We start from the raw sequence: 19315 nt of genomic DNA, 5'->3' as shown, positions 1-19315 counted from the left end.
AGCCCTGCTAGCCATCTTCTAACAGACAAAAACCACACTGAGTAAGAAAAAGGATTAAAGGGACTGCCACTGGGGTCAAGTCCCAGCTGTGCCTCTGCTGGCTTTGGGCAAGCTATTTTTTTTCTTTGGTACCTTAATTTCCCCCATGTGAAAACAGAAGATGACCGTGATGTGTGTCTTAGTGGGAGAGACCTGGGCCCAGCGATGGGGCCAAAACCTGCAAGAATTGGTCCAGCCCAGAGCCCAAGCACACAAGCTCCAGCCTGTGTCTCCTGGGTGCCTCGACTCAGACACTTAGCCCTGCACACACAGCCTCCTTGGGGGGAAAGAAAGGCCCCATGGAGGGAAGGGAGTGGGCAGGAAGTCCCCAGGGCCCCAGAGAAAACACTTCATTCCTGGAAGTGCAGCCAGGCAGAGGGGGTGGAAGTGGCCGTGTTAGGAGAAAGCGCACAGGGCCAGCCAAAACCTCAGCCCCTGTCAGCCAGCGGCCACAAGCCAACCGCGCAGGGCTGGCTCACTGTGGTGTTTACGGAAACACGGGCCCTGAGGTTGCCCAGCTGGTGAGTTGGGATCCCCTGGGTGCCCCTCGGCCGCTTGGCAGGAGCCCTCAGAGGCTGCAGCTGAGCCTTTGTTTACCCCTGTGACCCACAGAGATAAGAGAGCGAGGAGCAGTCCAGTGGGCAGCGTGATGGCCAGGTCTCCGGTCAGCATGGGCTTCCTGATGCAGCCGCCCAAATTGGGAGCAGGACTCCGCAGTGCAGTTGCATGATCATCACATGAAAGCAGTCATGGAGAGTGGAGGATGGAGAATGGATGGAGAGCTAGAATGAGAGTCGTGTGGTACTCCAGGATCTGGTAGAGAGAGAGAGTGCTTGGTAACTTTAAGCTCAGGACCATGGTTACTATCACAGCTTCAGGGCAGGAGCCACTACTGGGCTAGGAAGAGTCTGGAAATAGCCTTGCTTGTCCCACAGATGCTAAAGCACCATCAGACCCTACTCCCTGTCCCCTGTCAGGCTGGGGACTGACTTTACCTCCCAGCTCAGCATCCAGACTCCTCCTACCTGAAGCCTTGTGTTCAACCAGAGGGCAGAGGGCCGGGGGCAGAGCAGAGCTCCGGGCTCCCCTCTGTGGGTTTGAAGTTAGACCATCTTGGTTCTATTCTCCATTCTGCCCTTTCCACAGTGTGTCCCCGGACAAAAGACTTAAAGAGTGGGCGCACCCGGGTTTCCATTTCACGGGATCATCACGAGGACTAAAGGATTGTAACTTGTCCGCCCTCAGCCTGGGGCTGGGCTCTGGCGACTTGAAGTCATTCTCTTGCCACCCGCACAGAGCAGGAGACACAGAACGGAGAAGGTAGTGGTAATCAGGGCATCTTGAAGGGTGCCCACTGAGAGACCCAGCAGGAGCAATTGGGCCTGCCCACGTATGGACAGCAGCCAATAAGAGTCGCGGGGGCGTGGTCCGGCCCGGGGGCGGGGCCTAGGGGCAGAGCCCAGGCTCACCTGCCAGAGCTCTTACTTTCACTCCCAGGCTACAAAAATAAAGCAAGTTGCATCCTGGGTACCTGGCCTGCCTGGCTTTCGTCCTAACCCTGGTGCGAAGTTGTGCAGTTTCACCCATCTGGGGATGGAAGGTCCCAGGCCACCTTCTGAGTAGCCCAACAAGCTGCAGGGCTGCCCAGAACTGCCCTCTCTCCCTGCACAGGGAGAGCTGGACTCCAGGGTGGAGGCCTGGAGATTCCTGTCCGCATTCCGGGGAGTGGGGGGGGGCACGTCTGCAGACCCCGGCTCCCGCCATCAGCCATCACGTTCCCTAGCAGGAATCTCTATTCATAACAAACTCCAAAGGTCACTCGTCTGGGAAAGAGCCTCTGTCTCCAGTCCAGGCCAGGACAGAAGGGCTGGGCCTCATCTCCCGGGTGCCCAGAGGGGTGACCTGCTCCTGGCCATCCGGGAGGAGCTGTGAACCTCTCCCCCTCCCCCTCCTCGGGGTTCCCTCTGAGTTGGTATCTGGATGGGACTGGAGGGCAGAGAGAGGCAGAAGACAGGAACGCCCAGCCCTCACTCCGACCCTCAGCCCCTGCAAGCTGGATTCCCTTCTTGTGCCTCAGTTTTCTTTCCTCAAAAACACAGACACTAATAGCAGCTACTCTATAGGGTTGCCATGGAGATTCAATGAAATCCATCCATTCAAGTTTTCGTGAAGACCTCCCAATTCAGGCAGTGAGTAAAACAAATTAGTCTTCTTACTTTGGAATATTAAAAAAAAAATCACAATGAATGTGATTTACTTCAGAAAATGCTGGTGCCCAAAAGATGGAGGAAATACAGTAAAATGTCAACGGCTGTTAAATTCAGGTTAGGGATAAATGGCAAATGGGTGTTGGTGGTATGTTTCCAGTGCTTTCCTGCATTTTGAAAATATTTCCTAAGTAACAGGAAAGAGAAGAGGAAGAGAGAGGAGAGGAGGGCAATGCTAATAGTAGGCACAACATCCAGGCAGGATTGCTGGTACCTCTGTGGGATAATGTGTCCCAACACCTACACAGGAGATGGTCAGAGCCTCATTTGTTTTCTATGTGTCCTTGAGCTTCCTTGCCATGAATCTTAGACTTTCCATCTCACAGTGGTGGGGGTGGGGAGTGGGGAGGACTTGGTAGACTTTGGATAGAGTTTTAAGCTCACATTTACTGATAATGTGCTAAGCTCTTTGCCTGAATTAGACACTTCATCCTCTAACTATCAGGCAGAACATTTATAATCACAAAGATGTTAGTAATAGAGAAATGAGTGGAAGCGAATGAATAATGGAAAGAAGGTGTTAAGCTGGAGAGCTGGCACCTGCCCAGCGCCCTGCAAACACTGACTTCTGTGGCTGTCACCAAAGGGAGGAGGCCGTCCTTGGGAGTCCATCTCCCCCCTGCCCAGCTTGCCTGTCCAAGCTGAGGTCCTAGTGGGCCAGCACACTCTCAGACACAGCCTTTCCATCTCCAAATGGTATCTCTGGAAGAAGCCAGTCCTGGCATGGGGTGGGGGCAAGGAGGAAGGGGGGCCCAGCCTACCCCCCCCCCAGCCAGCATGCTTCCAAGCTGCTCCAGGCCTTGCTCTCCCTTTGCCTCATGGAGATGTCCCAGCTACATGAAGCAGCAGAGTGGACATTCAGTCGTCAGATACCCCACGCCTCCAGCCTGGGTTCAAATCCCAGCTCTGCCTGCTCTCATTTTGTAACCTTCCAATGTCTTTGAAGTAAGGATTTAGGACTTCGGGGGTTTGGATAGGGGGGAGAAATACAAGCGTGCATGCAAAGTGCTCAGCTCTATGCCTGGGACTCAGGAAGGCTCCGATAATGGTCATGATTATTAATGTTTCTAGAAGGCTCTACATGAACCAAGATCTCAGGATGTAAGCCGAGGGCTTTGAGTTGGAAGGTCCTCAGGAGCTCACACCTGTACTCCTAGCTACTCAGGAGGCTGAGATCTGAGGGTCACGGTTCGAAGCCAGCCCAGGCAGGAAAGTCCGTGATACTCTTATCTCCAATAAGTCACTCAGAAAAATCCAGAAATGGTCCTGTGGCTCAAGTGATAGAATGCTAGAGCCTTGAGCCAAAGAAGCTCAGGGACAGTGCTCAGACCCTGAGTTCAAGCCCCAGGATGAGGTCTCCCCCAGGGGCCTTAGAATAACACACACACACACATACACACACACACACACACACACACACACACACACACACACACACACACACACGATTGCTGTTGAGCTTCCTATTCCAGCCCAGTCCCTCTGGCAGTGTGGCTCTGAGCAAATGCATCTTAACTGAGCCTCCTTAACTGTCCTGTGGGGCAGTGGGACCAGAAGATCTCTCTGCCCTCAGGACCCCTAGGGCCTGACACCCACCGACTTCCTCCCCACAGCTGCTGATGGTCCAGGATGGAGGGTGTGGCTCTCCCAAGGGCTCAGGGTACAGGCCACTGCTCCGTGTGGAATCCAGGCTCTGCTGCCCAGAACAGCCCCTCCTGATGTCTGGCATTGTTCCAGGACTGACTCAGGCTTCAGGAAGCCGCTGCCCTCTCCCCACTGAGTAACAATCACAGTCCCTCAAGGCTTCCCTCGGCCCCAGTACTCACACTGCCCTGCCTCCTCTGCGCTCAATACACTCCTGTGGGAAGCAGCTAGGATCAGATCAGGAAGCAACTTGCCCAGGGCTGCACAGCAAACCAGTAGCCACATCTTGAGGCCTGGTCTCTGACTTCTTGGCCGGTGCTTCCCCTTCGAAAAACAAAACAAAACTTTGTTTAAAAATCTGCCACTAAAGCCAGGTGCTGGTGGCTCATGCCTGTAATCCTAGCCACTCAGGATGCTGAGATCTGAGCATGGTGGGTCAAAGCCAACCCAGACAAGAAATTCCGTGAGACTCTTATCTCCAATTAATTACTAGTGGAGCGGTGGCTCAATTGGTAAAGTACATGCCTTGAGCACAAAAGGTCAAGGAGAGCTCTCAGGCCCTGAGTTCAAGCCCTAGGATCAGCACACACAGACACAAAAATCCATGACTCACAAAAGTAGCCAAAACATGGAAGCCACTGGTTATCCAGCAACTGACAAATGGATAAGCAAAATGTGCACACAATAGAATATTATTCTGCTATAAAAAGGAAGAAAATTCTGACTCATACTGTAACATTGTAGCATAGATGAGCCTGAAGGACAATGTTGGCCAAAGACCAAAGACAAGTAGTGAATGAATCTGCTTAGATGAGCTATCTCTACAGCAATCCAGTTCCCAGAGCTATGAAGCTGATGGGGGGTGAAGGAGTGGGGAGAGGGTTAATACTGATCCTTTTTCTTTTAATTCTTTTTTGGTCAGTTGTGGGCTTGAACTCAGGGCCTGGGCACTGTCCCTGAGCTCTTTTGCTCAAGGCTAGTGCTCTACCACTTTGAACCATAACTCTATTTCCTGTTTTTGGGTGGTTAATTGTAGATTTTCTGCTTGGGCTGCCTTTGAACCGTGATCCTCAGATCTCAGCCTTCTGTGTAGCTAGGATTACAGGCGTGAGCCACTAGCACCTGGCTTGCTGTAGTCATTTATTAAGTTCTCATGTTTTTGTCACAAGGCTATACTCAGATTTTGATTCTCCTACCTCCACCTCCCCGGTAGATGAAATTATAAACCTGTCTCACCAGATCCAGCTTGTTCTTAGAGGTGAGACCATTCGTTTTGCCCACACTGGCCTCAAACTGTTATCTTCCTATCTCTACCTCCCAAATAGCTAGAATTATAGGCAGAAGACACCATGCTAGCTTAAGTGGTGACTTTTTTTTGGGGGGGGGGGGCTGGTATTGGGATTTGAATTGCAGACTTCACGCTTGCTCGACGTGCTTACTGGGCTGTCTCTTTACCAATGACCCACACCTCCAGTAGGGACCTTTTTATTCACTGGTTATTCTAGAGATGGAGTCTAGTAGACTTTAACCAGGCTGGCCTCAAACTATGATCCTGCAGATCTCAGCCAACTGAGTAGCCAGGATGGCAGGCATGAGTCACTGGTGCCTGGTTCAAGTATTAACATTTTTAAGGACCTGTACCTTCACGAATCATATTTGTATCCATGAAGACCAGCGAGGCCATGCTGTTGACACAAACAACTATAACATCAGACTCTAGAGTCAAACAAGTAACCACTGCACAATACTGCCCCTCATTCTAACCCTGTACTCCAGAACCTTCTTCCTGGACCACCAAACCCTCCCTGGCCTGTCTGCACCTCAGAGTCCAGCATACTCAACCTTAACTGGCAGGATGACCAGGGGACCAGCCAGTAAACCTCAGTTTACTAGTCTGGGAAATGGGCATCACACCAGAAGACACCTTGAAGACAGACATCGGGCAGCGTGGTACTTGGCACTGTCAAGGGCGTGTTTTAAGTCTCATGCAGAGTCTGGCACCCAGGCAGGAATGAGGGAGGCTTTGGTCTCCTGCTCGCCAGGCCCTCGGCTCAATCAACGCCAGAGAACTAGCTCCCTCCAGCCAACCTTGCGTCAGGGCTGGGGAATGGGCGGGACAGGGGCCAGCAGCTACAGAGCTCCGTCTCACGCCTGGCACACTTTCTCCTTGATAATCTGTTTTCAATCTCACATTCTTCTTTATTCCCCCCCCCCTTTTCAAATCTATCTTGCCAAGGAACAACACGCAAGTGTGTGTCAGCTCCTGACCTGGCCCACATGGACTCCCAGGACTTTGGGCTTTGCATGGCGGGGTGTGGGTGGGTGCATGGCCCACCTGTGTGGATGCTGTGCGTCCCTCCTCCGAGCCGCATGCCACCATGTCCAGACCCCTGGACGGTCACAGCCTCTTGGATCTACTGCTGACACCATCTCTCCCTGCTACTTAGTCAGCAGCTCTGATTTGGTCAAATGTTTTCATCAGCAGGATGTCTGTGGGAGAAGGCTCTTCTCTTAGTGGTTCATTTTAGGGAGGAGTAACCGGGAATCAAGTACACAGCCAGCCAATGTCTTCTGCAGAGGCAAAGAGGGACTGGTGTGTCTCCTCCGCCCTTGCGCTGGAGAAGGGAGCACTTGGAGGGAAAAAAAAGCCCTTTTCTAATCCTGGGGCCGATGATCTGGTCTGGAATGAAGGCTTGACATTTCAGCACAAGTACACAGATGGACACACCCCTCACGCAGCTCCTCCCCTGGCCTTTTCTCGTTCTTCTTTTATTTCTCCATGGGCTGCGGATGGAGCCCCTAGGGCCTTGTACATGGCTATACATGCTCTCCAAAGGAGTTGCCCACCCAGCTCAATTTCTCCTTGGTCTATTTGTGTGTATGTGTGTCTGTGTCTGTGTGTCTGTGTGGTGGTGGTACTGGGATTTGAACTTGGGGACCTCTGTTGGTCAGACAGGTACTCTGTAGCTTGAGCCACCATACCCAGCTTCTTCTTGGCCTTTATTAGCCATCATTTCCTGAAAGTGTTCTCACTTTTCCTTACACACACACCGCCTGGCTTTATTTATAGTGTGCTAAAATTAACTTTCTGGCTGGAGGTGTGGTTCAAGTAGAAGAGTGCCTGCCAAGTATGCTCCAAGCTCCAGGTTCAATCCCTGCAAATTAATCAATCAAATTAAATCAATCCCTTCCTTCTTTCCTTCCCTCCTCCTCCTTTCCCTCCTTCTCTTCCTCCTCCTCTTTTTCTCTACTCCTCCTTTCTCCTCTCCTCTCTTCTCCTTTCCTCTCCTCTCTTCCCTCTTTTCAGAGTTAATATTTAGCTCAGGAACTCTCAACCCTCCTGCCTCTCAAGTGCGGGGAGTACAGATGTGGGCCACCACGCTTGGCATAAAGTTTACTTTTTCAACCACTTTTAACTATTCAATTCAGTGGTATTAAGTCCAATCCTATTGTGCAATCACACTCCACCCACAGAACTCCTCATCTTAAAAGGAATAGAAAGAGGGCTGGGTATGGGGGTGCCCACTTTTTCTCTGCATCTCTCTCCTTGCTCCCAGTACTACCCAAGTCTGGGATTAAGAGTGGGCTCAAGGCCAGGTACTTGGCTTGCATGCTGGATCTGGGCTCTCAACTTGTTTATCACTGAGGGCATACTACCCCCTGCTGGCCAAGATGAGTTTTTCCTCCTCCACCTGGAAGAGGAGAGGAGATGGCCTTGGGAACAGGGATGGCCTCTGGAGGCCAGGTTTGAGTTCATTTTTATGTATCCTTGAGTAAGCCACTTCCCTTATGTGAAGAGAGAACTACCTTCACTCCCAGGCTCAAGGGAGGTATGGAGTGTGGTCCAAATGGTAGAGCACTTGCCTAGCAAATGCAAGGTTCTGAGTTTAAACCCCAGTACTACCAAAAATGAAATCAAACAGCAAACCAAAAACAACTGTCTTCCTTCCAGATCAAACTGCATGCCACCACATTCATTTTTTTCTCCATCCATCCCTCCACTCAGCTAACACACTATACAATTTAGACATAAAACGAAGTTATTAACACACAGCTACTATGTGAAGGTACGATTCTAGGTACCAGCATAGAGACAATGGTTTTAGGTAATTGCAACCAAAATACCTTGGTTTTGCAAATTTTATGAAACACATGACCATGGAAAGACATAGGAGAGTTGCTTGGAAGGCAAAAGGAGAGGGAAGAGTCTGGAAGCCTCATTAGCCTTGTGGTCAACCACCTTGTGTCCAACTTCACTTCCAGCCCAGGGATCTTTCCTTACTCACAGTTTCCTCCTGATGGTCAATGGTTCATTCCCAGCCCTCCACCGCTGGGTTGCATGACCTTGGGAATTCATTTCCACATCTCAGATTGTTTATATAACAAGGTAATAATGCTCCAGTTTGTAGCTGCAAGGATTAAATCAGATTAGGTATAAAAACACCTGCATGTGTAAGTACCCGTTCACTGGCAGCCACTGTTATTGTAATTATTAGCAACAGTCCATTGACTTCCGCCACCAGCTTCCAGAAAGAGCTAGACACTTGCTCCATTTGTCCTCCAGAGGGCACCAGAAATCACAACCCTGACCAGCCAATGCTCTGCGTTTGCTAAAACGGGCCTTCCTAGGGGATCCTAACCTGTCCCTGTCCCGCAAAGAAGCAGTAGGTTCCTCTCCCAGGGCCAGCATCCAGTGATGAGGGCAGGCTGTGCTGACCCACAAGGGCTCACTGAGCTGCATCATCAGGCCCAAGGCCCCACAGTCCAGCCCTGGCTGCATCCCCCAGCCCAGGACAGTGTGGGCAAGTAGCTCAGGCTTCTCAAACTGGCTTGTCATATTGTCTGTGTGACCTTACACAGGTGCCTAGACTTCTCTGACCATGAGTTACCTTTGCTAGATAAAGAACTTGTATTGTTTCAAGGAAAAGAATACATATATGCCGAGACATGGCCAGGGCTACCTGTATGGCTGTGCATTGATGAAGTATGTGACAAGGTAATCTGACTTTTTCCCGTGACAATACTGTCACTCATTCACGCTTTTCATTTGAGCCCCCTGGGCCAGCCTCTGTGTGAGCTTCAGCTTGGCAAAAATGAAGTTTGTAGCTGTTAGGGGTGACACACCTCTGCCCTGATCCCATTCTCTAACCATTCTGTAACATAGTGGCAGGGGAGGGAGGAAGCTGCTGGAACACCTACTTTGTGCCAGCTCTTTTCAGATTTTCCTTCCTCTGTGTGGTTATTCACGGTGCCCATTCCATACCTGTCACATAGTAAGTCCTCATGGTGACTTGTTCTGTGGGCAAAAGAATGGCTTGTATGCAGTTTACAAGCAAGGGACACTGAAGCTCAGGGAGATGTGACTTGCTCAATGTTTCCTACCTTGTAGGACCCAGGTGGGACAGGCAGACTCCAGATCCCAAGGAAGTGATTTTCACACACTGCCGGTCCCCAGCTCTCTCATCTTCACCCCATTTGTCAAACCAGCTCATTTTGTAGGAGTCACACCCAGGCCCTGCACTGGTCCTTCATCCCCGGGGCTCCCAGCTCAGTGTGTGCCTCAACTTCTGACGTGCTGGGACTCCTGGGGCCTGGACCAGGCCCTCTGGCTGGAGCGCTGCCCAGCAGGCGAGGCCCCTTGGTAACTGTAGCTCCAGTGAGGAAGTGTGGTAGCTCTGTTGCCAGTGAAAAGTAATCTTTATCCTGTGAGCCTGTAGCCACTTGTCTGGGCCCCACCCAGGCTTGCCCACACCTGCTGGCAAACGGCTCGCAGATTTGAGGGTGCAGGGAGAAGGCAAAATGGGACTTTGTCCCCTTTAACTGTACCCCATTCCTAATCTTAGGTAGATTGTGGGTACATGGAGATAAGCAGCATATGCTGGAAACATTAGAAGGTGTGTGTGTGCGCACGCGCATACAAGTATGTGTGTGTGTTTCTGAGTGTGTCCAGGGTGCAGATGTGGATGGGTGCAAGCATGAGCCCATGTGTACAGGAAATGTGGACGCCGATGGCATGTCCTTGCTCAGCTTCTGGAGGGGGAATTTGAGAGGAGGGGAATGGTGGGGAACTCATCACCCAACCAATGCCCGTCACTCCCAATTACTTAGGGTTTCCCATTTACTGGGTTTTTTTCCCCTAACCTTTGCTCCCAAGCTGCTATAGAGCTTGGCATCCAGGTGCTTAAAACACAGTTGGATGCATAGACATGGTGGTACACACCTGTAGTCCCAGTCACTTGGGAAACGGAGATGGGAGGATCACGTGAGTCCATGGGTTAGAGACTAGTCCCTGGATAACACTGCAATCTCAAAAACAAGCAAGCAAGCAAGCAACAAACAACAAAAGTATTTGGATGTGTTAGAAACTTCTGTAAGCCATGACTAAATGGGCTATAATTGTTATAATCTTTAGATGTCATAGATAATTAGTTCTGTGATTTGCACTACACTCTGCAGCATTAACGGACATCTCTTTTCCCCTACTTACCATGCCCTTCTTTCTTAGGAGTAGGTTTGTGTTTCCAAATTGGGATTGGGGTATCCCAGGATTTATCCTCTTGAATACAAATGGGGTTTTGTTGAAGAAGATGGAAATGAGCTATCAAGGAAATGCCAATCAAACCCACAGTGAGATACCACCACCCACCTGTGAAGACAGCTACCACCAAGAAGACAGACAAAGCCAGGAGCTAGTGCTCATACCAACAATCCTAGCTACTTAGGAAGCTGAGATCTGAGGATCATGGTTCAATGCCAGCCTAGACAGAAAAAATTTGAGAAATTCTTGTCTCCAATTACCCAGCTAAAAAGCCACAAGTGGGGGTAGGGCACAAGTATTAGAGCATGGGGGAAAAAAAAACACTGAGCAAGAGCTCAAGGCCCTGAGTTCAAACCCCAGTACACACATACCCACACACACACACACACACACACACACACACACACACACACACACACACACAGAGAGAGAGTTAAACACAGAGTTACCTATGATCTAGCAATTCTGTTCCCATGTATATACCTCAGAAAAAATGAAAATGGATGTCTGAAACTGGCAAGAACCATCGTAAAGGGGCAAAAGACAAACTCTAGATCCTTAACCTAGACCTTAACCCTTAACCTCTAGGGCTTAATCTGCTTACTTGTTGGAAGCATGATTGGGCGGTTTCTTTGGCCTTTATCTTTGTAGTCTCTCAGTAGCTTATCATAAAATACCAGATTAGGCCATGAGGCCAGAGTATTTATAGACTAGGAATACTTTATGACTCAACCAATCTCAATCAAGTAAAGATGGCTGCATGAACAATAAAGGTGTGGGGGGGCGGGGAGAGTTGTCCCTACAGGAAAAACAAAATGAGCCCTCTAGCTCTATGTGCTAGCTCTATGTGTTGGTTACCTGGCTGAGCATGACACTGTTCACCTAAGGAAGTCTTCAGGTAGCACAGGTGCCCCATTGCTGGGCAGAAGGCACAGAGACTGGGTAGGTGGAAAACAGAAGATCAAAGGCTCAGCTCTCTGTCTTCATGTTATGTCTGGTCCCTTTGCTGCCTCAGAAGTTCAACTCCACTCAGCTCTGCATATGGACATGTGATCATTGTGGAAATGTTTTATCTAAGACTGTAATATGGGATTACTTGGCCTACTGACCATTGGCCTAGGCCAATCGGTATCTTCTAACCTGCACAATCACTGAAAGTCCTTCAGCCAGGACATTTACACAAACGATTGTATGGGTGCTAACTCAGCAGTTCCCAGGTGGAGCACATTGCCTACCAACCCTCCAAGCGCAATGCCCAGATGTCTGCACACACAAAAAGGAACATGAGCCAGGCCCTGATGGCTCACGCCTGTCATCCTAGCTACTCAGGAGGCTGAGATCTGAGGATCACAGTTCAAAGCCAGTCTGGGCAGGGAGGTCCATGAGACTCATCTCCCATCAACTACCAAAAACCTGGAAGTGGAACTGTGGCTCAAAGTAGTAGAGTGCTAGACAAAAGTTCAGGGACAGTGCCTAGGCTCTGTGATCAAGCCCCATGACCACCACCAACAAAAAAAAACCTAACTCAGACCTAAGCTCATGACCTGATATAGACAACTACTAAATGATAGACCCTCCCTGCAAGATCAATACAAACCTGCTGTTTCTTTTGCGTAAGTTGGTAGCTGGGACATCTCTGGTCAGTGCTAGCTCCCTTTGGCTCAAGTCAGTAAGCGCAAGTTGAGATCCAGATACAGGAGGCTTATCTATCTTGTTTGTAATCCTCAGCTTGCTCTCACCACCACTGTTTCCATGTCTTCAGATCTCAGTATCTATGTCCACACACATGTCCAAAGCAGAATGACTCCTAAAAACCAAAAGACACAAAACCCGCAGTCCACCAACTGACAGATGTATTAAATGTAGTCTAAAATGAGCACCAGTGGCTCACACCTATAATCCTAGCTACACAGGAAACTGAGATCTGAGGATCTCCATTCAGGGGTAGGCTAAGCAGAACAAACTCAAGAGACTCATCTCTAATTAATCAGCAAAAAGCTGGAGTTGGAGATGTAGGTCGAGAAGTAGAGCACCAGTTGTGACTGAAAAGAAACCAACAAAAACCAAGCCAGAGCACAAGGCCCTGAGTTCAAGCCCCAGTACCAGCCATTGCTCCCTCCCAAAGTGGACTATCCATACAATGGAATATTATTCAGCAATAAATGAAGTACTAATTTATGCTACAATATGGATGAACACAGTATGCTGAGTGAAAGAAATGTCTCACAAAAACCTATTACAGGATTCCATTCCATTCCCTCTTCCTAGAATAGGGAACTCCATAGGTACAGAGAGTAAATTGGTTGTTTCTAGGGACTAGAGAGAGGTGTGCAGGGACACAGGGATGCCTGCTAATGGAGATAGGGTTTCTTTGGGGATGGTGAAGCTCTATATACATCAATCTACACATGAAGTAAGAACATTGATGGACACTTGAATTTTATCTCAGCCACGTGTTTAAAAAGGATGGAGACTTCAGGTGACAATGAAAGTGTGTGCCATCATATCTTCAGAGCACCAGCTATGAGGCAGGTAAGTCTTGTCTGCCTCATTTGTCTTTCCTAACTCTATTAATAAGGTCATTTCCCCCAGATGAAGAGATAAGTCCAAAGCACCTGAGAACTTAGCCTAAGACTGCCCAGCTTCTTAGTGACTGATCTGTGATTTGAACTCTTATTTCAAATTGAGGTATTGTTGTTTCCTTGGAAGATCAGAAGCTGATACACCAGAGTGACTGGGCAGATAGACAGACAGACATCCAAGAGAATGTGCAAGCGCCACCCTCTCCCCCTCTCCGACAGGCCCCAAAGGGCTCTTCTCACCTGGCCATTATCTAGCCTGGCCAGCCAGAGTACATGGCCAGAGCTTCATCTCTCCATCAGGCCTTCTCCCAGGATCTCCCTGTTTAGGGACACACTGGGAGAAACCCAGCGAAGGGCTATCCCAGAAGCCTTGGAACTGGTTTGCAAACAAGGCCAACCCAACTCCTTTAAGACCGTGCTCATGCCTGTCCACCAGGAAGCTCTCAGGATTTCCCAGTGGTAGTGTATGGAAATAATACACAGGCACAAAGAGGTACGGTGCTGCTTGTGCCCTATCGGTCATCCACGGTAAAGCTCCTGGCTCTCTTCTCAGGTGTTTGCACTTGGCTGTACTTCATCCTGGAATTCACTTCCTACTCTCTTCCTGGTCCTTCTGCCAGCCTGGCTGACTGCTTTAGCCAGGTCTCCCCTCCACTGCCTCCACCCTGGGATCTACGCCCAGGCCACAGACTGGGGCAGAGCCTCCCTCCACACATCCCCCTCAATGGGTCCCTGCTCAGGGTACCAGTCATACTCACTATTTAACTGTCTCCTTCGTCTACTGAACTCCAGAAGATGCAGACAGATCCTCTAGCTGGCTGGTGTAGTGTCTTACCGTGGAGGAAGTGTCTCTCAGTGGGCAATCAAGGCAGGGGGACCTTAAGGGAACTAACAGGATCAGAATGTGTAATTAAGGCTGGCCTGCATAGTTAGGGGTGAAGTTAGAGGTGGGTGGAGGATTTTCTCTCATGGCATACATTATGAATATTTTTCTTGTGTCAATAAGATTTCTTAAGCCGGCACCAGTGGCTGACACCTGTAATCCTAGCTACGCCACTGTCTGGAAATGTGAGGATTAAAGGTCTACACCATCCCAGGTAGACAAATCCAAGAGACTCTTATCTCTAATTAGCCACTAAAAAGCTGGATATGGAAATGTGGCTCAAGTGGTAGAATACCAGCCTTGAGCAAAAAAGCTAAGTCAAAGCATAAGATCCCAAGTTCAAACCCCACACACAAATTCTTCCACAGATGTTTAGAAAAATAGAAGTCAGAGCCCTGTTCATGGTCCACAAGGCCTTACACCATCTTGTCAGTGCCCGTGTCGCCATCCTACATCCTGTGGTTCTTGGCTCTCACCTTGTTCTAGCCACACAGGGTTTCTAGGTGGTTCTCTAGGCAGTTGTGTCCATTGTTCTGCTAAGCCCTGGTCCCCTCACCTCTAAAGTGGTCATCTACCCAGTTTCTCTCTCCCCTCCCCTCACCCCTCAGTCCATTGTGAGGGTCCTGTGGGCCCCGGAGTGTGTCTGGTGAAGCGTGCAGGGCCGAGCAGCTCTGAATGGCTGTTATTACAATGGCATTGAGAGCTGGGGACCCAGCTTTCTGGTGGGTTGGGAAGGTAGGGGCAGGGCGGGAGGGAGGACAAAGGCTGGCTGCCGCACTGGGCACCCGGCTGGGCCTAGCTCCGTTGGACAGATCCTGCTCTGCAGTCACTGCAGCAGACACAGCCTGACCTCTCACAGGAACTGGCTGGGGCTGGGCAGGGTCTATGAGGGGTCAAGGTGTGAGCTAGGCTGTAGGGCGAGGGCAGATCTGTGCCTCTGTCTTTGGGGTGGGTCTCTGTTTACCAAAGCCTTGACTTGCTTCCCTCCCAGACAGCAGTGGGGTCTGGTGGCTCCAAATATCAACTCTCCCATGTGCCCATGGCTCTTTGCCCATTCCTGGTCTTCTTGGAGCTTCAGAAACTAGTATTTCATAGGATTATGCCATACAACTGTCTGCCATTCCACCTTAATTGGGAAGGCCCACCAAGCACCTCACACCTATACCCCTAGCTAGCTTGGAGGCTGAGAGCTGAGGACTGTGGTTCAAAGCCAGCCCTGGCAGGAAAATCTGTGAGACTCTTATCTTCAATTAATCACAAAAAAATCCAGAAGTAGAGCTGTGGCTCAAGTGCTAGCCTTGAGCATAAAAACTCAAGGAAAGGCCAGGCACCAGTGGCTCACGCCTGTAATCCTAGCTACTCAGGAGGCTGAGATCTGAGGATCTTGGTTCAAAGCCAGCCCAGGCAGGAAAGTCTGTGAAACTCCTAAACACCACTAGAAAAAACCATAAGTGGTGCTGTGGCTCAAGCGGTCGAGTGCTCACCTTGAGCTGAAGAGTGCAGGGACAGCGCCCAAACCTAGAGTTCAAGCCCCACGACCGACCAAAAAAAAACCCAAAAAAAACTCAGGGAAAGAACCCAGGCCCAGTGTTCAAGCCCCAGGACCAGAAAAAAAAATTTAAAAGGAAGTGCATTCTGATACAACCCATCATGTGGAGGAACTTTGAGGACACAATAGGCAATTCAAACACACCTGTCACAGAAAACAGGTGTTGGATAACACAGTTACCTGAGGAATCCGGACCTGTCCAAGCTATAGAGACAGGACAGAATTCTAGAGATTCAGGAAGGGAAATGAGGTGTGTTTGCTTCAATGGGTGCAGAGTTTCAGTTTTGCCAAATGAAAAGAGTTTGGGAGACGCGTCCATGACAAATATGAATGAACTCAGCACTGCCAAACGCACACTTAACAATGGTTGAGAGAGTTGTATTGTCAAAGCTTATAGAATTCACAAACTTTATAGACCATGATAATGACAATTGGCCTTGTGAAGGTTAAAATGTGTTTGTGACTTTAAGTAAGAATCACTATCCCACAATGCTGTGAAATTTGTGAAATTTATGTAATCACTTAATCTCAATAAAAACTATTTTAAAAAACCATGGTTGAGAGGGCAAATTTTATGTTATGCATATTTTAACTACAACTAAAAAACTGAAAAAGATATTGAAAACCCAACTATAATTGTATTTCTCCCTTTAATTCTATCAAGTATTGCTCTATGTACTTTGAAGTCTTGTTATTAGGTGCATGCACAGTCATAATTGCTGAGCCTTCCTGATGAATGGGATTATAAGTGAACTTGATATCTTGTTTATCTACACGTGCAGAATCTCCTAATTCTAAGCCATTGAATGTGGTGATTGAGAACAGGGTCTCTGTAGTCAAAATGGCCAATTACACCACTGTATGCTCTGTGATCTAGTCTCCTGCAGATTTAGTCTCCTGTAGCCTCAGATTCCTCATCTGTTAGCTGGGCTTCCTCATTTTGCCCATTTCCGGGGACGGCTATCAAGATCAAGTACATGGCCTAGCACATAGCACTCAATGTGCGTTACCTTCTATAACACCATCCTCAGCCTTCCTCCCTCTCCTGTGTGTTAGTAGAAGGTGCATTCTTGAGCTAGGGGCAAGGAGGGTTCTGCTTTGAAAGTGAAAACAAGAACCAAGCCAGTGAGCCCCGCTTCCCAAGTGTCAGCAGAATTATCATGAGATGTAGAGAAATAGCCAGCTATCCTTGGGGCCCTGATCTGCAGACAAGGAGGAGCATGGGAAAACTCCACACACATGGTAGTCAGCTTAACAGAAGAACTTCCCACGGCCAGAGTTTTCACCCATGATATTACAAGACTTGGAGCCCAAGTGAGCGCCTCACTCCCGGGAGGTAAATAGAGCCAAGTGAGGATTCCAAGGGGAAATTGAAGGACATATTATGGACTGGCTCCTTTTTTTTGGCCTGAGACTCTGTGGATTCAGCCTAAGATTCTTCTCCTATTTGGCAATACAACCAGCAAGGGTTTATAATGTGCTAATGACATGCTGTCAAACATGTTAAGTTCTATAATGATAATAAACTAAGGTTTATATGATATTGACTTTATATCATAAATTATATCAATTAAACTTTACATTAATGTGATATACCGCTATACTAATTTCCATTCCTATATTTCAGTAGTATACTTTTTAGGATAAGTGCATCATAGGATCTCATTTTGGAATGTCGTTTTCTGGAAAAAAAATACATGAAGATAATCTCATCCTTTCTCTAGTATAGTTGGTTGGATTTTTAAATTTTTATGGTTTTTTTTTTTGTGTTCTTTGGGGTTTTTTTTGCCAGTCCTGAGGCTTGAACTCAGGGCCTGGGCACTGTCCCTAAGCCTCTGTGTGCTCAAGGCTAGTGCTCTACCACTTGAGCCACAGTTCCAGTTCTGGCCTTTTCTGAGTAGTTTATTGGAGATAAGAGTCTCATGGGCTTTCCTGTACTGGCTGGCTTTGAACTGGGATATTCAGATCTCAGCCTCTTGAGGAGCTAGGATTACAGGTATAAGCCACTGGTGCCCAACTGGATTTTTTTTTCTGATATTTTAGAATAGCTTCCTTCAGCTGCTCTATTCATTATTGTTAATGTTATAAAATTTTAGGATTATCAAATTTAGAAAAAGAATATCAAATTTCTTTCATATAAAACTTACACTCATGCCTGTAATCCTAGCTACTCAGAAGGTTTGAAGCTAGTTTTGGCAGGGAAATCTGTAAGACTCATCTCCTATTAACAACCCAAAGCAAAGCAAAACAACAAAAACTACAAAAAATAAATGAAACAAGTGTGAGACAATGGTTGTCAGCCTGGTTTGAGCATGTACAAAGCCTGGATTCTATCCCTAGCACTGCAAAATCAAACAATAAGTAAGCATAAGCTAAAAGGCTTCTTATCCTTCCTTGATTATCCGTCTTAAGAATTCTCTGAACTGATACTACTTATTAGCCTGTTTGTTGTCAGTGTGCTCTTTGTAGTGACATTTTTTACTTCATGCCTTTCATTGATGACACTATTCCATGACAACTTTCCCTCAGCTAGATCCCCCAAACCACCATCCCTACCACCCCATCAATACCCAAAAAGTGACAGTGTGTGACAGGCAGGGAAGGTGGAGTGGACAGGCAGCATTTTCAATCCATTCTTGTCAACAAGACCCGATTTAGGCAAATTCTACAGTAGCACGGGGTTCTGAGTGCACTGGGTCCCACCCAGGTCGCAGGAAGGTGCTTGGCAAGGGAATGGCTTTAAGGCTTAAGCTTCATGACTTTGTTAAGTCTGCCTCTCCCAGAATGCAATCCTGACTCCCCACCCTGACCACAGATTTGGCGCAGTGCCTGCCACCAGTGAGCCCATGCCACCCCAGTATCATTTCTTGCAGATGGCCTTCAGGATAGGGAGCTGCCTACACTCCATGCCCTTATCAGCCCTGTAGAGATAAGAGGGCACATCTGCCCAGAGCACTTTGTACTTAGTAGGCATTGAGCAGTGCCACATAGACCAATCTTAGGCACAGAGGCTGAAGTGACCTGCTAGGGTCATCTAGACAGTAGCTGCCCGAGATGGGAAGCAACTGAGAGGTCCTCTGAGACTTAAAGAAGAAATCTCGTGAGGAATTAGGCTCCTCCTCCTCCTCCTCCTCCTCCTCCTCCTCCTCCTCCTCCTCCTCCTGCATTGATGGGGATGGAACCCTATTTCCAGCTTTCCATATGTGTTCTACAACTCCCTGCTCTAGCATGAAGCCACACCCTAGCTCTTAAACTTCAGTTTTAAAGTCTAACACTATTGAGCCAGGCAGTGTAATCCTAGCTACTCAGGAGGCTGAGATCTGAGGATCACAGTTCAAAGCCAGCCCAGGGAAGGAAAGTCTGTGAGACTCTTACCTCTAATAAACTACTCCTAAAAAAGCCGGAAGTGGCGCTGTGGTTCTAGTTGTAGAGCACTAGCCTTGCGCATAAAGAGGCTCAGGGACAGTGCCCAGGACTAACTAACACCATTTGTCCAGACAGGAATAAAAATAACTGAGCTCTTCAAATGAAGGAACAGTATTTTTTTTTGGTCTGGTTGTGGGGCCTGAACTCTGGGCCTGGGCACTGTCCCTCAGCTCTTCAGTTCAAGGCTAGCGCTCTACCACTTGAGCCACAGGGCCACTTCTGGCTTTTTTCTTTTTGCTTATGTGGTGCTGAGGAATCGAACCCAAGGCCTCATGCATGCAAGGCAAGCGCTCTACCACTGAGCCACCTTCCCAGCCCCAGGAACAGTATTTTTTTTGTCTGCTGTTTTTGGGTATCCTCGCTGGCTGTGAGACCCTACGGTGCCTG

General features: G+C 48.5%; 1 long non-coding RNA gene across 1 annotated transcript; it reads right to left on the bottom strand.

The window, feature by feature from the left end:
- Positions 1–8168: 8168 nt before the first annotated feature.
- LOC138805328 (uncharacterized) lies at positions 8169–13925 on the bottom strand. Its single transcript, XR_011365490.1, has 3 exons — positions 13829–13925; positions 12086–12295; positions 8169–8359 (listed from the first exon to the last, which is right to left on the bottom strand). It is a non-coding gene; the product is annotated as an uncharacterized lncRNA (long non-coding RNA).
- Positions 13926–19315: the final 5390 nt, after the last annotated feature.

Source organism: Dipodomys merriami, unplaced genomic scaffold, assembly GCF_024711535.1.
Source record: "Dipodomys merriami isolate MVZ:Mamm:240054 unplaced genomic scaffold, mDipMer1.0.p SCAF_39, whole genome shotgun sequence".
In the NCBI taxonomy this organism is placed as follows: Eukaryota; Metazoa; Chordata; class Mammalia; order Rodentia; family Heteromyidae; genus Dipodomys; species Dipodomys merriami.
Note: the sequence above shows the minus strand (reverse complement) of the source record. Positions and strands in the feature narration are given on the sequence as shown.